A 24,507-nucleotide genomic window follows, 5' to 3' on the forward strand; every position below is an offset into this window, starting at 1 on the left:
ACACATGAACTTTAAAAAGCTAGATGACCTTGTGAACATTTCATGTGTTTCATGAGTCCTAGCTTCCTTATTTTAAATTAGGAATTATAATATTTCTCTTGTTAGATTGTCCTAAGGGTTAACTAAGAAATTACATATAGCAAATCCAGTAGTTACCTTTGTGAAAAGAAAGGACTTTTAGAAACTAGTCTTAAAATTACTGGATACTTTGCATATGCCAAGTACTGATTACTAAACATTTTACTGTATTATTCCTCACTACTTTAAAGTTAGTAGCTGTAATTACCATATTTATACAGATGAAGACACTTTACTAGTAACAGATTATGCAACCTGAGTTTAACTCACACACTGTTCCCTAAGACAATTGTTTTAATCTGATTTCCTCTCATAACAGAGTTTCTGTCCTTGTGTTTATTCATAAAGTCAACAAACATTTATTCAGTATTGTTATGATTTTAAAAAGATTTCACTCCAAACCCATAGACATAGTTCAACATCAGTGTCATATGCAAATGGTTAATGAATTAATGACTGATGAATTAAGAAAAGGCTTGATCAAACGTTGGCAGCTGAGTGTGGGACCTTTGGGAAGTGATTGGATCACATTAGGTTACTAGGGTTCTGTGATCAAATCATGACATTGTAAGGAGAGACCACATAGAGGGTAAGTAAAGAGCAAATTTCCTTCACTCTGCTTCCTGAGTTGCAGTGGCATTTTCCCTTGTCATCCACCTGCTTCACCAGGTGCTTGGACCAAAGTGAGTACTAATCTTGAACTGTGAACCTGTAAACAGTAAGCTGATTAACCTTCTCTCCTAACTTTGCCCTGTCAGTTAATTTAAGTCAAGTAATGACTTAAGTAAAGCTGACTACTACCAGTATTTAATATATACAAAGCTTTTTGTAGCTGAGATATTGTGCTGCTTCTTAAATGACTGCTACTTAAAGTATGGAACCAATATATTTATATGAAGCCTTATAGTTTGTGAGTGGTATATGACTACATACTTTTTGCTTAGAACTCAGACACTCTGTAAACCCAACAGGATGGGGATCATTCTCATAATTTGGCAGAGGGAGAAGCTGAGGTTCTGAGAGTTTAACTGGCTGTTGGTGCGTCTTACGCTCAGTGCTTCTTAGACTGTGGTTAAGGTCACTTTATTTTTAATCTATTGCAGACCAAGTATTTTTGTAAAATTACTAAAAACATATAGCTAGAGAAATGCAATGTCAAACAGTTCCTATTTTTCTTTTGATCTTTTCTTATTCTACAAACAAAATTACCCTACCACGTTTCTATAAAAGTTATTAATGGGTTTTTGGCCGGCGCCACGGCTCACTAGGCTAATCCTCCGCCTTGCGGCGCCGGCACACCGGGTTCTAGTCCCGGTCGGGGCACCCACCGATCCTGTCCCGGTTGCCCCTCTTCCAGGCCAGCTCTCTGCTGTGGCCAGGGAGTGCAGTGGAGGATGGCCCAAGTTCTTGGGCCCTGCACCCCATGGGAGACCAGGAGAAGCACCTGGCTCCTGTCATCGGATCAGCGCGGTGCCCCGGCTGCAGCGCGCCTACCGCGGCGGCCATTGGAGGGTGAACCAACGGCAAAGGAAGACCTTTCTCTCTGTCTCTCTCTCACTGTCCACTCTGCCTGTCAAAAAAAAAAAAAGTTATTAATGGGTTTTCATGCTCCTCATCTTGTAGAGCAGTTACTGTGCAGACTGACAGTAGCCTGAAGACTAGGTAGGAAACCCTGCAGCACCAATAGAGCTGATATGCAAATAAGGCAAACACAACACACAACCTTGGGCTTTCCACTTGCTGGTACTCATCTTTTCATATGACTCTGGACTACCTCATTCTACAAAACAAAACCTTTATAGTCTAAGGGGCAAAAAGGTCGACTTCCAAATTCTCAAAATGAAGCTAGTAAAAGAAAATCGACAAAACATAGTAAGAGAGTTATGGGATACAATTGACATGCGAAATGTGAAAAAAATGGTTGGAAGTTTAAAGGAATCTTCTAAATTTATTTATAAGACATCAAGACTGCTATAAATATGATATGTAGCATATTATGGAAAGACTTTAAAAAGTTTTTTTTTAAATTTCTCATACCATCTTATTTATTCTTTGAAAAGGTAAGTTAAATTATATTTAGAAATCTGGACCTTGTCTGTCTCCAAGTAGGGTAGAGACCTATGTATAATTCTAATAGAAATAGATCTTGGCCTGCTATGAAATAGAAATGAACTACACTGAAGGAGTTTAAAAATAAATGCTTCTTGTTCATTTCAAAAACCACTAAAGAAAATTGCAGCCCTTTTGGTGTAAGGTAAAATGTACATTGAGTCAGCAGTGAAAATTTACTTTGTGATGGTTTTGTGACTTTCTCAGTTCTACTGAAATGGATCCAAATACTTATATGTGCTATTTTATTAATAACTATTTTACAATCTGTGTCAAAATAATATTGCACAGATGTTCAGGAGTAGTTTGTAGTTGTGAGTAAATATTAGAGGAAGATTGACTTTTTTCTCCAAATGATGTTAGTGGAATGCTTTTTATCATAGTTTAAGATACCAGAAATCAGTTTTTGACTATTTTTCTGGTGTATGAAATATCATGCCATAGTTTAAGCAAATATGTTTATTGAAAAACACATATGAGTGCACAAATCCTAAGAGAACAGCTCAATTATCACAATGTCCACACACCTGTAATGTCACTCAAATTAGAAGATACCGAACACCATTGAAGGTGCTATATATTTTTCAAGTCACAAATCTGAAGGCTTCATAAATGAAACTCTTTTCCTAAATTCTAACACTACGTATTATTTGTTCTTTATAAATGGAACAATAGAGTTAGAACTTATTTTGCCTGTGGCCTCTTAGTCTCAGTTTTATGTATATGAGATTCCCATGTGCAGCATTGGTTTAACTTTCAGTGCATTTCATTTTGACCAGTTTTGAATCTTATATCCTTAAACATGTCTTTTGGGACATCAGAAAATTTCTATTGATGTACAATTACTTTGCAGTCTAGTCCTTTTGCAACTTTACTAACATTTGTTGATGATGAGGAATTTTTGTTTTAACTACTCGGATGGGTCTATTGTGGTATATCATTATGATTTTTATTACTGTTTCCATGCTGACTGATAAGAATGACACTTATATCCCAGAGCAGCAACTCCCTAGCTACATCCAAATTAAATGGTGTATGGAAAGTTAGAGGAGGCATTAAGAAGAATGGTAGCTTTATTCACCTGAGCTGACCTAAAATTCATCTGTATATAAAAAAAGAAAAATTATAGGAAAACTCATGTCATTAAATATATGCATGCCTGGAAATCCCACTGACCTTAAAATTCAACTTACTTTGCTCAACTTTTACTTTCCTATTACCTAATTGATGTATTGCAGTCTATCAATTTGCGTCATGTTTCATTGGACACTATCCAATCTTATGACATTAGAATCAAAGCTGACTTGTGATGATTAGAACTGGTTGCAGGAAAGTGATTGCACACTCCATTTGTGTGTTGGGAAAGCTAATTATTTGCCCAGTCAGTTGAAACTAGGGATGGCACATGGGCAGCAAGCATGAAAATGATCCAGGAGGGCAGCATGATTTTGACAGAGGGCCTAAGGCTCTCACTCATGCAGGAAGTATGACAGCTCCATCGCTTTCCCAGGCATTTCCTCTGGTGGACTGTGTTATGGTTCATTTGCTTCCAGTGCTATTACTTTCCCAACAGTATGAGACCTTGAGTGATATGTCGTTGAGAGGATTTGAGTGTGCAGAATTTGATACTGTGTTGACATGTGGTATGTGTTTATGAAACCATATTACCAGAAATTAGCTAAACCCCAATGCAATTTCTTTGTTTTATTGTAGTGTGTGTGTGTTTGTGTGTGTGTGTATATATGTATACATACATATACTTATATATGTATTTATATAATTTACCACTTTCACTATTTTAAGTGTGTAGTTCTGTATGGTTAAATATATTCTCATTGTTGTATGATTATAAATGACCATACATCACCAGAGCTTGTCCATTTACCAATAACCTCAATCACATATGAAACTCCATTCACTAACAGTTTGCCTCACTTCATGTTATTCATGGCATAAGTTATATATTTCATAGGATGTATCCCCTTCCAGAAATTCATAATTGTTTTATGTATTTATCTTCTAAGTTCTATATAAATTGAAAAGTTATACACCAAAATTCCAATAATAATTCATTTCTATCTGTTTCTGCGTTTACCTTTACTAGAGAACTTTATATTTTGCTTTAACATTGAGGTACTGTCTAGCATCTTTTCATTTCAATTTGAAATATTTCCTTTAGCGTTTCTCTAAGGTAATTCTATCAATTTTGGGGGAATGTTTTATTTTGTCTCTTATTTTGGAAGGGCTGTTATGCCATACAGAATTCTAGGTTGACAGATTTTTAAAAATTTTTTAGCACCTTAAATGTATTATCTTATTGCCTTCTGAATTGCAACATTTCTTCTGAAAAATCCACTGATGTTTTTATTGTGGGGCTTTTGAATGTAATGAATTGTTTTACTGTACTCAAAATTTGTTTATTTAATTATGATATGTCTTGGGAGATATGTCTTTATTCTATTTGGATTTTGTTTACCTGATTGGATTTGTAGATTCATACATTTCCTCCAGTTTGGCAAGTATAGGACTATTCTTCATGTAATGTCTCTTCCATCTCTCTCTCTCTCTCTCTCTTCTCCTTGTTTGGATTCCTATCATCCATGTTTGTATTCCTTATGGTGTTCCATAAGTCCCTTAATATCTGTTGTGTTTCCTTTTATTTATCCTTTTTCCAGCTTACTCCTCAGACCCCATAAATTTCAAGTGACTTGTCTTCAGGGTCACTGAATCATATTTCTGCCTGATCAAGACAAAATTTACATGAATTTTCAATTCTAATATTGTCCTTTTCAGCACCAGAATATTTTATAATCTCTGTGTCCGTGTTGATATTCTCATTTGTTCACATTTCTTTTTACTTGATTTTTCTTGAATTCTTTGTCCATATTCTTCTTTCCTCTTTAACCATATTTAACATGGTTGTTTTAGTCTTTTCCAGTAAGTATGATGTATGTGTTTCTTCAGGAGCAGTATCTGGTGATTTATGGACCATAATTCCTTACCTCATTGAATGCTTTGTGATCATTTGTTGAGAAGTGGCCATTTGAAAAAGGATCTATCTCGCCCATTCTTTGCAGATGGGCGCTGTGTAGAAGATTGCCGCTAATCAATTTGGCTCCATAGCTCAATGTCCTCTCAGAATTTTCTTTCTGAGAATGTCTGTATGATTCCCTTTTTTCCCTGTACGCACTTAGATCTTTGATTTCCAGGGGGATACACTGTAGTTTGCTTATGTAATATTTCTGTGAGAGAACAAGAACCTGGTACTTTCGAATCTACCACCTTGCTGATGTCACTGAGGTTACTTTTAATTGTCTTAATTTCCTAAAGAGTCTGACTTGCTTTTTTTTCTTAGTGCTTTAGATGTTCAATTTCATTCCATTTCCAATAAACTTTTATCTTCTGGCTCCTTTACATCCACAACTCTCCCATCCCCTGCAATTTTCAAAAGCCTCCATTCTTCACATGGTTTCTAACCTACGATCCAGACTGTGTCACTGATCCCTCTTTTATGTCTCTTAACTCTTCTGTTCCCTCTTCTATTTTACTCTTAATTATACCTCTGTTCCCTCTTCTGAACTCCAGATCAAGTGAGACAGAAATCATTTCCTTGGAGGTACACAAACAGGTGAGGGCATTGCAAGGATTTTTACTCAGCTATTTATGGCCCAAGAGGGAACTAGAAATTGGGCCACTTCCTACTAACTATGATGAATGCGCAGGGTCGGGAGTGTGGCAAAGGCCAGTAAAACAGCAACATTTTCATCCATTTTGAATGTGATTTTTTTTCTTGATTAAGCATTTTCTTAGTTTCTTTTCAGGATCTTTGACTATAGGAGATCCTATTATTTTAAATAATATGTAATTTTATTATTATTCCTTTATGTTTGCATCTTATGGTTTTTTTAACATGGGGAGTAGAAAGGGAAAGCCTTCAAATTTCATTTCCTGACACCTTTCTGATGTTTTTAAAATTCTGATACAATTGAATTTTGAGTGTAATAAAATATCACATATTTTGTATGTGATTTTGGCACATGATTCCAGCATTGACATAGAATAATTTCCATGAAATGTAGTCTTTCGTCCATATGTCAGAATCAGTAAGTTTTACATGTCAACAGTCTTCCTACTACATTGTTTGCTACTCATACACAATTTGGAGAAGCAAAGAGCTGAAGTTAAGAGTTACTTAAAGTTATTTATTTATTGGTAGATTAGATCAAATCCACCTACTTCAATTCTTTTGCTTTTAATTTTTTTATGTGTTTCATTTATTTGAGAGAGAGGGAGAGAGAGAGAGAGAGAGAGAGCCCTCATCTGCTTTTTCATCCTCCACGTGTCTGCAAAAACTGGCGTTGGACCAGGTTGAAGTCAGGAGCCAGTAGCCAGGAATTCAGTCCAGGCCTCCCGCATGAATGGCTGCAACCAACTTTTTAAAGGATCTTCTGCTTGCTCCTAGAGTCTACAGTAGCAGGAAACTAGAATAAAAAATTGAAACAAGACTCAAATCCAGTCACTTCAGTAAAAGATGTAAGTGTTCCAAATGATGTTTTAACCACAAAGCCAAGTGCCCACCTCATGCCTCTTTGTTTTATTACAGAGTTAATTTGGAAATAATTTTGTATAAGCAATAATTTCTTATTTTTGATCGATTTATAGCAATATTTTCATAGTTAGGCAAAATCTGTGTGATATAGTTAGTTGAATAAATTTATTTAAGCTTCCCTTCAAATTTAATAAAAGAATAAAAACCCTGGAATTGAAGTAATAATTTTGGTAAAATGATTATTCTCTTGAGAACCTTAAGGTAGTAATCTGTTAATTAATAGTCCATAGCCAAGTCCCTCACCCCATAATAAAAAACTGGTAATGGCTTTCACCAAGATCTGTTAAGAGTTTATTTAATAACACAGTAAAAGGAATTAAGAGGAGATATGAGATTATGATCTACTCACTTGGGCATATTTATTTTCCCCAAGATTATACCTTGGCTGTCATTTATAGATTTCCCCAACAAATATGACTTTCAAAACAGAATACTTATATTTAGTTTTACCTAAAAGTAACTGTATGCTTAATATATTCTTTAGGGTAAAAAAATCACTTATGACGTTGGACAAATGAATGCAGTTATTAGTGGGAATTATTAAAAGGAGATCAGTTGAATGCTCATTCATGAAAACAACTAGAACATAGACTTAGATTTATTTTATATTAATTCATATTTATTATTCAAGAAAAATGAACAATGAAAGCCCTTCTGAATATATTATGACTAATTTCTTGGAAGAAGAAAATAAAGGCAATAAAGTGGTTATGTTGTAAGGTTGAAATATAATTTATACCAGACACTCTGTAGCTTAGTTTACACACACACACACACACACACAATATACTGCTTTTTTAATTATAAGGAAAAAGTATCTGAATATTATGTTGTGAAATCAGGGTTCATGGCATAGACTACTAAAATTGTGAGGTAGAAAAGTTTCCTTGAACTGAATTACACCTTCTTCCCAACCCCAAGTAAAAGGGAATTGTTTTGTCATTGTGAATCTGCAGAAAATCATGGTGCTATCTTGATACCTTATCACTGATGGTTTACCTCTTTATAGAGGCATAATGTAACGTACACTAAGTAGGAAATCGAATTGTTCCCTCTAACTTCAAATAAAAAAATCATCATTTTTAAAGACAGGAAGGATTGAGTACAACTTACCTAATTTATTAGTTTTGTTGAAGATTTTTTCCCTGCCAAATGCATTATGTTGAAATAGCTACAGAGACTTACCTGTTTTCATCAAATCACTAAATGCTTCCTTTATTTAATTTTTTCATTGAATTATAAAACTCTCTGATAGCTCTGAGAGCCTCTTCTCCTTCACTGAGGTCTTCTCAAATGAGTGATTTCTTCTACAAGTACAAACACATAAATACACATAAACATGCACATATATTTGTTTGTGTAAGTTCAAGTAAATGTTCATTGGATAGGCATCTGACTTAGTAGTTAACATGCTGCTTTGACTATGACCCTGTCTGAATAAGATCGAAGTCGGCAAACTCAAAAGGCTTCCATAGCCTTGGCAACTCATGACTAGAGCCTAGGGAGATTACTGACGCCATAAACAAGAGTGTCAAGTTGTTAAGTCAACAACAGGAGTCATTGTGCACTTACTCCTCATGTAGGATCTCTGTCCTTAATATGCTGTACATCATGACTTAATGTTATAACTAGTACTCAAACAGTATTTTACACTTTGTGTTTCTGTGTGGGTGCAAACTGTGAAATCTTTACTTAATATATACTAAATTGATCGTCTGTATATAAAGATAATTGAAAATGAATCTTGATGTGAATGGAATGGGAGAGGGAGCGGGAGATGGGGGGGTGCAAGTGGGAGGGAAATTATGGGGGGGAAGCCATTGTAATCCATAAATTGTACTTTGGAAATTTATATTTACTAAATAAAAAAACAGATGCTGCTTTGGATATGCACATCTCATATTGGAGTACCTAGTTCAAGTCCTGGCTTCTGTTTCCAATCCACTCCCTGTTAATGGATACCCTGGGAGGCAGTAGATAATGACTGAAGTACCTGGGTCCTTGCCACCCTCTTGGGACCCAGATTTAGTTCCAAATTCCTGAGTTTGTGCTGGCTTAGCCCAGGCTGTTATGTTATTTGTGTAATAAACCACTTGATAGAAGACCTCTCTTCACCTAATTTCTCTCTCTCCCATCCCCTCCCCTCCCCTCTTCTTCCCTCCCTTCCCTTCCATTCCACTCTGTCTCTGTCTCTTTCTCACACACACTCACAAATTCAGAATAATGAAAATAAATAATAAATAAAATTTTTTAAACTTTTATTTATTGAATATAAATTTCCATAGTACAGCTTATGGATTACAATGGCTTTCCCCCCTCCATAACTTCCCTCCCACCTGCAACCTCCCCCTCTCCCGCTCCCTCTCCCCTTCCATTCACATCAAGATTCATTTTCAATTATCTTTATATACAGAAGATCAATTTAGCATATATTAAGTAAAGATTTCAACAGTTTGCACCCACACAGAAACACAAAGTGTAAAATACTGTTTGAGTACTAGTTATAACATTAAGTCATGATGTACAGCATATTAAGGACAGAGATCCTACATGAGGAGTAAGTGCACAATGACTCCTGTTGTTGACTTAACAAATTGACACTCTTATTTATGGCGTCAGTAATCACCCTAGGCTCTAGTCATGAGTTGCCAAGGCTATGGAGGCCTTTTGAGTTCTCTGAATCTGATCATTTTTAGACAAGGTCATAGTCAAAGTGGACGTTCTCTCTTCCCTTCAGAGAAAGGTACCTCCTTCTCTCACTACATAGATATTTCATTTAGGTAATATCTTTTTTTTTTTTTTTGCCAGAGTGTCTTGGCTTTCCATGCTTGAACTACTCTCATGGGCTTTTTAGCCAGATCCAAATGCCTTAAGGGCTGATTCTGAGGCCAGAGTGCTGATTAGGACATTTGCCATTCTATGAGTCTGCTGTGTATCGTGCTTCCCATGTTGGATCATTCTCTCCATTTTTTATTCTATCAGATAGTATTAGCAGACACTAGTTTTGTTTATGTGATCCATTTGACTCTTAGTCCTATCATTATGATCAATTCTGAACAGAAATTGATCATTTGGACTAGTGAGATGGCATTGGTACATGCCACCTTGATGGGATTGAATTGGAATCCCCTGGCACGTTTCTAATTCTACCGTTTGGGGCAAGACCGATTGAGCTGATCCCAAATTGTGCATCTCCTCCCTCTCTTATTCCCACTCTTATATTTAACAGGGATCACTTTTCAGTTAAGTTTCAACACTTAAGAATAACTGTGTATTAATTACAGAGTTCAACCAAGAGTAATATGTAGAACAAAAAATAGTAAAAGGGATAAAGTATTAAGTTGTTCATCAACAGTCAGGGCAAGGGCTGATGAAGTCACTGTTTCTCACAGTGTCCATTTCACTTCAACAGGTTTCCTTTTTGGTGCTCGGTTAGTTGTCACTGATCAGGGAGAACATGTGATATTTGTCCCTCTGGGACTGGCTTATTTCACTCAGCATGATATTTTCCAGATTCCTCCATTTTGTTGCAAAGGACCAGATTACATTTTTTTACCTGCTGTATAGTATTCTATAGAGTACACATCCCACAATTTCTTTATCCAGTCTACTGTTGATGGGCATTTAAGTTGATTCCAGGTCTTAGCTATTGTGAATTGAGCTGCAATAAACATTAAGGTGCAGACTTTTTGTTTGCCAATTTAATTTCCTTTGGGTAAATTCCAAGGAGTGGGATGGCTGGGTTGAATGGTAGGGTTATATTCAGGTTTCTGAGCAGTCTCCAGACTGACTTCCATAGTGGCTTAACCAGTTTGCATTCCCACCAACAGTGAGTTAGTGTCCCTTTTTCCCCACATCCTCGCCAGCATCTGTTGTTGGTAGATTTCTGAATGTGAGCCATTCCAACCGGGGTGAGGTGAAACCTCATTGTGGTTTTGATTTGCATTTCTCTGGTTGCTAGTGATCTTGAACATTTTTCCACGTGTCTGTTGGCCATTTGGATTTCCTCTTTTGAAAAATGTCTATTTAGGTCCTTGACCCATCTCTTAAGTAGGTTCTTTGTTTTGTTGTTGTGGAGTTTCTTGATCTCTTTGTAGATTCTGGTTATCAATCCTTTATATGTTGCATAGTTTGCAAATATTTTTTCCCATTCTGTCAGTTGCCTCTTCACATTCCTGACTGTATCTTTTGAAGTACAGAAACTTCTCAATTTGATGCAATCCCAATCGTTAATTTTGGCTTTGATTGCCTGTGCCACTGGTGTCTTTTCCAAGAAGTCTTTGCTGGTGCCAATATCTTGCAGGGTTTCTCCAATGTTCTCTAATAATTTGATGGTGTCAGATCGTAGATTTAGGTCTTTAATCCATGTTGAGTGGATTTTTGTGTAAGCTGAAAGGTAGGGGTCTTGCTTCTTGCTTCAGCACATGGAAATCCAGTTTTGCCAGCACCATTTGTTGAATAGACTGTCCTTGCTCCAGGAATTGGTTTTAGATCCTGGATCAAATATAAGTTGACTATTAGATGTTTGGATTGATTTCTGGTGTTTCTATTCTGTTCCATTGGTCTATCCATCTGTTTCTGTACCAGTACCATGCTGTTTTGATTACAACTGCTCTGTAGTATGTCCTGAAATCTGGTATTGTAATGCCTCTGGCTTTGTTTTTGTTGTACAAGATTGCTTTAGCTATTCGAGGTCTCCTATGCCTCCATATGAATTTCAGCATCATTTTTTCCAGATCTGAGAAGAATATCTTTGGTATTTTGACTGGTATTGCATTGAATCTATAAATTGCTTTTGGGAGAATGGACATTTTGATGATATTGATTCTTCCAATCCATGAGCATGGAAGATTTTTCCATTTTTTGGTATCCTCTTTCTTTAAGATTTTTTAGTTCTTTTCTTTCTTTAAGATTTTGTAAATCTCATCGTAGAGATCTTTAACGTCCTTGGTTAAGTTTATTCCAAGGTATTTGATTGTTTTTGTAGCTATTGTGAATGGGATTGATCTTAGCAGTTCTTTCTCAGCCATGGCATTGCCTGTGTATATAAAGGCTGTTGATTTTTGTGCATTGATTTTATATCCTGTTACTTTGCCAAACTCTTCTATGAGTTCCAGTAGTCTCTTAGTAGAGTTCTTTGGATCCCTAAATAAAGAATCATATTGTCTGCAAAGAGGGATAGTTTGATTTCTTCCTTCCCAATTTGTATTCCTTTGATTTATTTTTCTTGCCTGATGGCTCTGGCTAAATCTTCCAGAACTATATTGAATAGCAGTGGTGAGAGTGGGCATCCCTGTCTGGTACCAGATCTCAGTGGAAATGCTTCCAAACTCTCCCCATTCAATATGCTGCTGGCCATGGGTTTTTCATAAATTGCTTTGATTGTATTAAGGAATGTTCCTTCTATACCCAATTTGCTTAGAGAACGGGTATTGAATTTTATCGAATGCTTTCTCTGCATCTATTGAGATAATTATATGTTTTTTCTTCTGCAGTTTGTTAATGTGGTGTATCTCATTGACTGATTTGCAAACATTGAACCATTCCTGCATACCAGGGATAAATCCCACTTGGTCTGGGTGGTTGATTTTTCTGATATGTTGTTGCATTCTATTGGCGAGAATTTTATTGAGGATTTTTGCATCTATGTTCATCAGGGATATTGGTCTGTAATTCTGTTTCAGTGCTGCATCTTTCTCCAGCTTAGGGATTAAGGTGATGCTGGATTCATAGGAAGAATTTGGGAGGATTCCCTCTTTTTTGAGTGTTCTCAATAGTTTGAGAAGAAATAGAGTTAGTTCTTTAAATGTCTGGTAGAATTCAGCAGTGAATCCATCTGGTCTGGGCTTTTCTTTGTTGGGAGGGTCTTTAATAATGATTCAGTTTCCATCTTGGTAATTGGTCTGTTTAGGCTTTCTGTGTCTTCATGGCTCAATGTTGTATTTTCAGATTCTTGAAGTGCATAGATAGTTCATTTATTTGGTGTCTTTCTAGTTTCTTGATGTAGGCACCAATTGTTATAAACTTTCCTCTTAACACTGCTTTTGCTGTGTCCCACAAATTTTGGTATGTTTTATTGTCATCTTTATTTGTTTCCAGAAATTTTTTTTTAACTTCTCTTTTGATTTCTTCTATTTCCCACTTTTCATTCAGAAACATGTTGTTCTTTCTCCATGTTTTTCCATATGATGTAGAGATTCTTGAATTCTTGATTTCCAGCTTCATTGCATTGTGGTCTGAGAAGATGCATTAATCACAAAGCATAGAGAAAATATCTCCTTACCCTAGCATTTAAGTGGCCATCAAATCTGTTGTTCAAGCCAAGGAACTCTTTATATAAAAGCAGAGGCCCTATTAATAAATGCACAAGGATAATAGTATGAGCTCGGAGTGTTCTTGGTAAACCAAAACACATGGTCACCAACCTAAATGTCATCTTCTAGACCTAGGGTTCTCTGTCCAGGGTATTCAACCTTGCATGTTCCCACAGCTTGCAGATATGTACTGTCTTGTAAAACTTCAGATGCAGAGGTGTCACTTTTAAAGCTGTCGCCAAATGGCTTAGAAGTCTTAACACAGGAAATTTTCTTCCTTTTAGTCCAGAATATATGATTCTTTGGCAAAAATGCACTGACCTTGATTACTACTCATTTCCATTCTTCACAAACTAAGTTACTGTATGAATTCACATAACTCCAATGAGTAATTGCTTTTTTGTCTATAAAATTGTAGAGGGGGTAGGTAATTCACCTAGAGGATGCCCAAACATAGTTGTAGCATTATTGTTCCATGAGTCTGAGCAGAAGTTAATGTAAACATTCATACTTCCAATAAATAATGACACAAACTAAAAAAGTAATTTGTATGTAATTGATGTAGATTTTTAGAGCTCTCTAAGCTGATTATTGAAGATAAAAGTGGCAGAAACTTGTAAATCCACTTCTTCCCTTATTTTATGATTTTAATTTATGTACCAAGTATACTTGGAACTCTGTCAAATGACAATGAAAATTCAGGCATAAGGCTTTTCCTAATGGCTGTGATAAATGGTACTGTAGCTGGTGACCTTTTATATTGACTATGAAATGAAAATAAAGGACTTGTTTTTGTTTTTATTTCTGAAACATTATTTATACTAAGTTATCTGTCATAATTCTGTGTTCTTTATATTGAAAGAAGACTATCACCCTGGAGATTCTGCAAGGGTTGCTGACAATGATAACAACTCTTCTCTCTTTTTTGTGCAGTAGTGGTTAGGGTTATAATCTGGAAAGTCCATTCAGTTTTTTGATTGAATGAGAGAAGAAATATCAGGGTTTAGGATTAATGTTAAGCAACATTAAAGACAAATATTAATGTTAATGTTGGGGACAACTTTGGAAGAGTATGAATAAAGGTTTTAGAAGCAGAGAGATCACACTTCAAAGCCTGTGTTCATGGTATTACCTTTGAAACATTAGACAAACTTACTCATTCTCTTTGCGTCCGTGTTCTCTCATCTGTAAACTGGAATATTGAGCTATAAGTCACATCGTTGTTGAGATAATTAAAGAAGATAAACAGTTCTGTCACAGTTACTGTAATACCATAGAACTCACATCAATTATTTTTTCCTTTCCAGGGAACCTAGAACAAATATCAGCAGGACTGCTACCTCAACCACTTGTCCTAATATCTTGATATTTAGTATTATTTCTCTATAGTAAATTCTCATAAACTATCCCACCCAAAGAAAAACCCTAAGACAGTGATTTACCAGATATCCTGAAGTCAGACCAACTGATGGGTGAACCTGACCTCTACCTTTCAGGACATTAATGCCCAGCATTTGGAACTCATTGGAGAAATTGCTTTACATCCTTTAAGAATCTAATGTTTCTTGTTTTGTTTTAGTTTTAGTCATTTATAATCAAGAGAATAGGATATGTGTCCAGCCTAAGTTCTGAGGACTCCATTTGACACAGTTGACACAGTGTTTTGCCCTTCTTGGTTAGAGAAAGTAAACATTTAAGATATTCAGCAAGGCTGGAAAACCAGAAAACCCCTAAATGAATGAAAGTATGCAATGACTTGTGAGGAGATAATATTGAGCCTGTAAAAGGATTATTTTTATAGCACCTTAGGTCCTCACTGAGCCAGTTAGGGAATTGTCTTATTATCTCGATATTGTGTAATGTTTCCAAATACCCATCCAGAGAATTATTTTGATTTGTATTCCTTTAGAAACAACTTCAATTTCCAGTAATATCTTCTATTGTTTTATTTTGTTATCAAAGTGAATCAAATATTTGTGACAGACTATAGATTTCACTTGACCTTAGAAAAAGAAGACAAAGGTTATGCTAAAGAAAGAGAGGCAGGAGTGGATTTGTGCCCCCTTTAGGGTCACATTGTAATTTGCAGTGGTGTCTAGGTGCTTTTACAATTTGCAGACTACACTCCTTTAATAAAATTGAACTACAGAGGAAAAGAGATATAAAGCCTTAAACATTCTCAATCTATTTGGTTTATGAAGTGAATCTTTGTTCACTTTTTTTTCTTGACTCCCTTCCACACCACTTTTCCTCCAGGCTGTGGAATATCTTTACTGTGGCATACCATCCATTTTATAATGCCCTCCCAAATGCTCACTGACTAGAGGTGTTAATTCACAGAGGAAGATTTTCTGTTACACATGCATTATGCCTTACATAATATCTTTTTAATGAAAGGCCATTTTTCTAACAACATGCCATAAAGATTTTAAATTTCCTCATTTCTCCATGATTATGTGTCATAATAAGTTCTCTCTTTTGCTTTTTCCCCTATTGTACTACATTCTTTTTTAATAAAGATTTATTAATTTATTTGAAATAAGTCATAATTAAACAGAGAGAGGAGAGGCAGAGAGAGAAAGAGAGAGACATCTTCCATCGGCTGGTTCACTCCCCAGTTGGCCTCAATGGTCTGAAGCCAGGAACCAGGGCCTTCTTCCAGGTCTCCCATGCGGGGAGCCCCAAGATTTGGGCCATTTTCTACTGCTTTCCCAGGCCACAGCAGAAAGCTGTATTTGAAGTGGAACAGCTGGGTCTTGAACCAGTGCTCATATGGGATGCTGGCACTGCAGGTGGTGGTTTTACCTGCTAAGCCACAGTGCCGGCCCCTGTACCATATTCTTAAATATGAGAGGTTTTTAAAATATTCTTTGGAACCATGTATTATTGAAAAATATACATGGATTTCCAAAACAATTGCATCAAAATAAACTTATCTTTTAATTTTACTTTCGATGAGCTTTGTGAATCACCCTCATATGATCCTAGCAGCCTTTAGCAAGCAGTCATAAATCTGGACTTTAAATTTAAAGTTGTCTAAAGCAGATTACATACTTTTTAGTATTGAGAATATATTTAAGATGTATGTAAGTTATATTTTGCTAATAGTTTTCAAATAATTTTGCAAACACTGCAACCATTTACTTATCAATAGATCATTTATTTTGTAAACTTGGCTCTCAAGAACATAACTAAGATCCTAAATGGACTCTGAGGCTTAAAATAACAGATAACACATCTCACATGCATATTTTAGTACATTTGCTCTTGGGCAAAATTCCAATGGGTTCTTTTACCTAGTTCTTCAGACAACAGGGAATTATAAAAAATTATAAAAGACAGAGAGTTCATTCCAATAACATACACTGACAAAGTCAGAGAGGAATATCTGAAAAAAATAGCTATAGATAAAACAAAAGATGTACTCAAATTATAGATTGAGGTAATTAGAAGCCAAAGTTATTTTGATATAGTCCATTTCTGGTTTCTGTTGGGCAATTATTTTTGTTTATAAATTCTCTTGTATGATTTCAGAAGATTGATTTTGTTAGTAACAATACAAATATTTGATATTTTTTCATATCAAATTGAAAAGCACATAAAATAATATACTGATAACAGACTAGATATATAAAGCTGCCAAATATTTGTAGCCAATCCTCTTGTAAGAATATCAGATTGTCATTTATCGTTTGGTAAACACAGTGCTACTTAACATTTAGTATGGACCAGGAACATTATCTGGTGCTAAGGATATGATGGTGAATAAGGAACTATTCCTAATTTTTAGCAGAAAATGTCTATAAAGGTCTAAAGGTCCATAGTCATATTAATAATGAATGTGCCTTCATCTACTTAAAAATACTAAATGAGATTACATATCTGAAGTTTTCTGACACATAGGGGATGCTCAATCAGTGTTTGGTGATACCAACTCATCTTATCCTCTCATTTATTATTCACAACTACCCAATGACGTGAAGCCTATCATTATCCCTGTTGACCTTCAGTATGATACTAAACTTCTTTAGCTTAGAAATGAATGTGTAACTACTTAACTTTTGGAGATATTGTGAGGATTCAAGAAAGAAGTTATGTATGAAATACATAGTTTATAGTTTTATTGAGTGTTCTCCTTCCTTTCCTTGTCATTACTGTTTCTAAAGGATGAGGCAAAGGATCAAAATATCATGGTGACATATATTTGGAGTTTGCTTATGTCATTCATTGCACCACTTTTAAAAAAGATTTATTTATTTCAAAAGCAGAGTTGCAGAAACAGGGAGAGATAGAGATTTTCCATCCACTGGTTCCCTCTACAAATTGCTGCAATAGTTGGGGCTGGGCCAGGCTGAAGCTAGGAGCCTGGAATTACATCTGAGTCGTCCAAATGGGTTGCAGGGGCCCAAGTACTTGGGCCATCTCTCACTGCTTTCCCAGGTGCATTAGCAAGGAACTTGAATCAGAAGTGAAGTAGCCAAGAATCAACCCAGCACTATGTGGTTTGTCAGGTTTGCAAGCTGTGGCCATGTTCCACAATGCCAGTTCCTGTCCTTATTTTTGTAATGGAAGCGTAATTTTCTTTCTTCATATTAATATAAAATAAATTTGAAGTGTAATATTGGGAGTATCAGAATAGAATATTCATACAGTAGTGCCCTGATTCTATTTTATGGATGAATATTCAATAAATCATATAGTTACATTTGAATTCAGTAATACAGAATCATAATTCACATTTTGGGCTCCAAACCTTTTTAACAGCTTGCTCTTGAATCTCAAATACCCTGAGGACAGCTAGGTACTTTATGCTTTATGGCTTCACTTGTTTTTTGGATTTCTCTCATCTCCAATTTTTAGAGTGTCTAGTTTAGGGGCAGAGTTCCATGTAAGCAATGAGGATATGTCCTCCTGGTAGACCTTCAACCTGGGCAGTTATCTAGAAAGCTTCATAAGTAGGATAGAGAAGAATTTGTGAATGTTTTCTTGAAAAGTTCAATAAGCCTGGCAGTGGCTATCAGAACAGTACCAAGAGGGTTGGGAGCAAGTAACAAGGAACACACCTAGTGGCAATTTGGTTTCAGAAAGTTAACTTCAGACCATAACAGGATCAGTGAGAGGAAGACACTTTTTTTTTTCCAAAGCTTCTTGAATTATGTTTGTATGGTATGCTAATATGTGTGGCGGCGTTGTGGTAAGCCTCTGCCTGCTGCACTGGCATCCATACCCAGCCTCTCCACTTCTGATCTAGCTCCCTGCTGATGTGCCCAGGGAAGCAGCAGAAGATGGTCCAAGCGCTTAGGCCCAGGTGGGTTACAGGACCTGGAGGAGGCTCTGAGCTCCTGGTTTCAGCCTGGCACAACCTTGGCTGTTGTGGTCACTTGGGGAGTGAACCAGAAAATGGGAGAGATTCTCTCTCTCTCTGTCTCCCCCGCACCACCTCTCTGTACCTCTGTCTCTGTCTCTCTCCACCTCTGTCTCTCTGTCTCTATCTGTAAGTCGGCCTTTCCAATAAATAATTTAAAAAAATCTTTAAAAAATACCCTGATATACTAGCATGTCTCAGTCAATATAACTGATAGGTAGGGCATTTGTCGTAATTAGTAAGACAATAATTTGTTTGTGTGAACAGAGGTAAAATTATCATGGTACAATGACATAGCTGAAATAGAAACCAGAAAAATGTATTCAGCAAGTAGTTTTTAGCACTGAACAAGTGTCACTGCATTAGTCCCATAAAAGTGTCAAAGACTGAGCCTTAAAGCAATGTATAATCCAGTTGCAGAAATATCATCCTTCACTACAGAGAAATAAAATAAATTTTAACAAATCTTCAGAGAATTATCCATAACAAATTATGTGCTCCTGAGACATATGACATGTAGTACATGTTGGGATCTAAGGCTCAGTGTTCAATTTGTTGTTCATCTCCTAAAAATAGAGCATCCAATTCACAAATTCACATCAAGTCAATTTCCCAGCAGTTTTCTTCTTACATGCTATAAACCTGAACAGCATTGAAAGAAATTGATAATTATAGTCTCCTTTAGAATTTTCCTTGTAAAATTTCTCATTGAGATTCACTTTGTGGTACCCTGCCTGGATTGCTAATTCTTTTCAGTGAGAGTGCTTTGGCTGAGTTGTACTACTAATCAAAATTTATGCCTCCCAGTAATGTTTTCTATGAAGGGGAAAGAAGGCTGTGATAACAAAAGAGAAAAGGAAACCATTAACGTGAAATTCATATGCAATGATGGCTCCCCCCAGCATGCAATCTGGTGAGGAGGATTTATGTTCCTTGAATTAGTGAGCACATTAAAACTCTGTGACTTGATGACAATATTGAGGATAACGATTGTGGCGCATAGTTTAATCTCATTAATATACCTTGAGTCTTCAATGTGTGCTTTGCAAGAACTTTAGTTTGTTTTAGAAGCTTTTCTTTTTACTTTACTATATGATGAATTGTGTAAATAGACCAGTGCAAAATGAAAGATACTGTGTTTGGCCAAGAGATATGTCATACACAGAGACCATGGGCATTTTTAAAACCACTGTGACACGTCAAAATTTCTCCCTCAGCTTTGAGGGAGGTTTCTATGATGCAACTTTTGAATATTTTGCTTCTGGAATTAGCTCTGTGATGGATCACATTCACTTATAATTTAAGTGACTGTGGAATAGCACTTCAGTAATTTAAGGAAAGCACTCTCTTCTCATTAGTTGTAGAAAATGAATTTTGTTTCCATGGTTCTGGTGGCTATCCCACTGATGAAGAGGTGAAGAAAAGACTCCATTTGAAGTCTAAATAGTCCAATATTATTTTGAATAAATGCCCATGAGTAATCCATATTTGTTGATTTATGTATGTGTTTTGGGCAAGACTAGTAATCCTCACAATTAAAGAATGTTTTTTTCAAAAAGAATCTATGTTACAAATTATTTCTTATGGTTTTACAGGTATACCTTGAATAAATGCTTTAGCTTAACAAATATTCCTTGTGATATTAAGTCCAGTTTCTTTCATGCATTGTCAGAAAAGTAATCTTCATGAGTCTACCAACGTCATAGTTTGGGATTGGGAGAGAAAGATGGCTGGGAAGCTAAGAATCAGAATGTAAAAACCTTCTGAAATCAAGGGAAAGTTCTACAAACTCAAATTTCTCTTTTGGCACTCTTTCCACATTTTTTTCTTTATTGTCCTTTCCTCTCTTGAAAGTATTTATGCACTTGGAAGAATAATTCCTGTTCCTCCAAGGAAGAAACCACAGAGAGTATGGATACTCTCAGAAAAGTCTGACGAAGTTGTAAATAAGGCATCCCAGTAGAGAAGCAACTATTGGGTTAGAGGTGGAAGTGTGGAAATAGGTTCACAACTGAGGCAGCCTCTAAACCAGATGGTCTCAGTCTAGGTTACTGCTAACCAGCATGTGACTTCCACTTTTTGTTCATCTGTAAAATGGCAATAATAATAACTATTATTATACTAACCTTAGCATAGTTGATAACATAACTGAATACCATAATGTTCATAAAATACTTAACACAATACCTAACATAAACATAAACACTCAAAAATTACTAGCTATTATCACATGTAATAGGTTATCATTTGTTAGTTATTGTTTGAGAAACAAAATTTCTGAGTGTAAAAATAAGAGGGGGAGACAACACATAGGAAATATGTGATGTAGAAGTATGTATAAGCTGCCTTCCAAGTTTGCTGACTCTGATCATATTTAGACAAGGTCATAAAAGACAGAGTGAGGATAGTAACCCATGATCCTAAGAGTGGTATTTACCAGGTTTGAACAATTATACAGCATTAAGTGGGGAAGAGGACCATCAGTACACACAGGTTGGGAGTAGAGCCATTGGTGGTAGAGTAGAGGTTATGATTACAAAGGAATGAGGCCCAAGTGCACTAGACAGGGTCTAGAACAAAGGACAGAGTCATTATTAGAGGAGCTAAGAAAGGTGCTGTCTAAGCTACAAGTAATTTTTCTGATTGAGAGGCAAATAGAACCTGATAGAAGGGGCTTGATAATAATCTGGTGGGCTTTAGGCCTTGTAAATTCAGAGGCCCAGACCTATCTATCTCTTCACATGGGGTATATCCTAAGGGAGGTGTGAACCTCCTAGGGGAAGGCACTCTGTTGACTTTCATTACTTGGCTGGCCTGGGAGGAGAGCTGGCCAGGTAAAGGCAGGTGGCATCTCTAACAAGAAATTTACAGTTCTGCCTGCAATGTTGCTGACCCTACTTGACCATCCCCTCAGCTGCAGTGGTCACTTTGGAAGCTGGGCTGAGTGAAGGGCTTTTCAGCTTAGAGCCAATAAGATCTGTGGCTCTGACCTGGGCATCTTAGTCTCCAGGGCAGGTCCATTTCCAGTGATCCAACTCTTGGCAGAGCTGCCAGGGCTCTTCACAAGCTGACTTCTGCTGAAGCCCAGGCTTACCACTTTGAAAGCCACTGCAGTGGACTGGCCTGTTGGGTCTCCTTGAGGGCAGATCACTGTACAGATCAGTCATTAATAGGCCTGCCACCCATTGCTTCTGATGCCTAGCTTTCTTTTCCTCCTGGTTTGTGTTAAAGCAGACCAGAGGATGCAAGTCAAGGGTGTGCCCAAGTCCTATCTCTAATCTTCGGTGGCCTGAACTACAAGTCTATAGTCACAGGCATGTTCTGTAGTAGTTTTTCTAAGGTAGACAATGCCCATGAGGAAAATTATATTCTCACTTTAAAACTTTCTTTCCCTTTGGTCTGAAAGGGAGGTTTTTTCTACTTACTGTATACTTCGCTGATGGCGAAGTGAATCTAGCTATGAGATTATTATTTAAGCTCTTATTTTGGCTATGCTATTACAGAAAAATGTTAGCCATCTCTTTTATAAGGTCTAAAGATTAAATTGTGCGTCCTACAGATTCCTTCATAATAGAATTAGTTTCCTACCTTGAAGAGAATAGAGAAATGAAAGAACAAGTTGGGCTTAAAATAGAGAAATGAGGGAGCAAGTCCAAGATCGCTTGCTGACAATAGCAATATTACATGAATACGTAGCAAACCGTTTCAACCATTAGATAACAACTTAAGAAAACATTTACCAGAAGGTCCAATGCCTTCTATAAATTTTAGCCTTGGCAACTCATGACGACAGCCTGGGATGGTTACTGGTGCCATAAACTAGAGTGTCAATTTGTTGGGTCAACAACAGGAGCCACTGTGCACTTGCTCCTCATGTGGGATCTCTGTCCTTAATGTGCTGTACATTTTGATTTAATGCTATAACTAGTACTCAAACAGTATGTTTCACTTTGTGTTTCTATGTGGGTGCAAACTGTTGAAATCTTTATACTAAATTGATCTTCTGTATATAAAGAGAATTGAAAATGAATCTTGATGCAAATGGAAGGGGAGAGGGAGCAGGAGAGGGGAGGGTTGCGGGTGGGAGGGAAGTTATGGGAGGGGGAAGCCATTGTAATCCATAAGCTGTACACTGGAAATTTATATTCATTAAATAAAAGTTAAAAAAAAAAGAAGTATGTATAAGCTGGGGACAGTGCTGTGATGTAGCAGGTAAAGCTGCTGCCTGTAGTACTGGCATTCCATATAGGTGCCAGTTCAAGTCCCAGATGCTCTTTTTCTGATCCAGCTCTCTTCTGTGGCCAGGAAAAGCAGCAGAAGATGACCAAGTTCTTAGGTCCCTGAAGCCACACGAGAGACCCTGAGGGAGCTCCTTGCTCCTGGCTTGGGTTGACCCATCTGCAGCCATTGCAGCCATCTGGGGAGTGAACCAGCTCATGGAAGACCACTCTCTCTGTCTGTTACTCTACCTCTCAAATAAATAAATAAATAAATCTTTTTTTTTAAAGAAGAGTACGTATAAGCCTAGCGTAGAAGAATTTGTTCACTTAGCAGATAGACAGATATATAACCTTGTAGACAAAGGCACATGAGCAGAATGTAGAGCATGAGAAAAAAATAGCAGGGAATAGATTAGGTACGACAAAAGAATTAGTGTTACAAGAGAGCGCTGTGCAAGCTAGGGGATATGGAGGAAGTGATTACATAATTATGTGAAGGCTCTCATGAAGGCTGATGTATTTTGTATATATTGCTTGTACTTGTACCTGTGAATAGAATGCTACTGATGTGTTGTAAGGAAGAAAGTTCTACTGAACTGAGAGAAAACATTTAAATAATAAATGCATTATTCTTGGTATAGACTGTTCTTAAAATGTCATTTCATTGTTTTTTTTTAATCAGTTTTGATATTTACACCCACCATTTCTTATCCACCTTTTATCCTTTATGGTTTCTGATTTTTAATTGTACTCTGTACTCATGTACTGGTTTTCATTGTTTTCCTTGGATGTCCACCATTTAACAGCATGTTTGATTTGGTTGGTAACTAAATAGATTTAGTTTGCCTATAAGGTTTGAGGAAGGATGGATTTGTCCTCAGTGTTATCACCTAAGAATTTAGATAGGAAATCACGCTAATACTTGAATCATTTTGTAAATAAAATTCTTCTTCTGAAATATATTCAATTTATATTAAAATGTGTTCTCTTATACCACATTTATTATATTTATCAGATAGGGCAAAGACAGAACCATTTTGTAGTCTAACATACATCCGTAGACAAGCCATGCTTGTGTTCTGGAACAACTATTAATTCAGAACCACTTGAACTGTCAATATCTTTGTCCATAAACCAATGTCTCTCACCATGTCTCTCTTATAACTCATATTCTTTTTATGTTACAAATATAATGATTTTCCTGCAACCCAAACAGAATGGAAATTTAAATTAAAACTTCAGGAAATAGAAAAGCAATAGAGAAAGTAAGTGAAGGAGTCTGAAAAGATACTGGAAACATCAAGGAGACGAACAAAGTGGCTTTAGGAAATCCTTTTTTACTTGATCTTAGTACTAATGGCTGCATTCTGAATTCAGTTAAAGAAGCAGAGAGGTGTTAAAAATATTTCATATTATGTTCTAGCAGGTGGTTAAGTAGTATCTTTTTGTTAACTCGTTCACCTAAAGCTCTTTCATCTCTATTAAAGTAGTCCCAAAGGGAAAAAAAAAATGTTTCAGAAATGTTTGTGATCCTTTATTTTTTGGGAAAATCCATTTTCTATGATTTATGTCAAGTACAAAAATCTATTTAAAGGAATTAACTGTGATAATTCAGTGTTTTGAATTGATTCCTTCTGCAATATTGCTTCCCACACTTTCATCATATTTCATTCAAGTGTCTTTATCTTCTAGTTTCATGATAAAAATATATAGAAAGTATGTATACAGGTGAAGAGCTTTAAAAAGTTAATGGACAATTCACATTGTCTTTAATTTCATTTTGTGTGAATATTTTGGAGCCCTTTGTGTGTA

Source organism: Lepus europaeus, chromosome 12, assembly GCF_033115175.1.
Source record: "Lepus europaeus isolate LE1 chromosome 12, mLepTim1.pri, whole genome shotgun sequence".
Taxonomy (NCBI): Eukaryota; Metazoa; Chordata; class Mammalia; order Lagomorpha; family Leporidae; genus Lepus; species Lepus europaeus.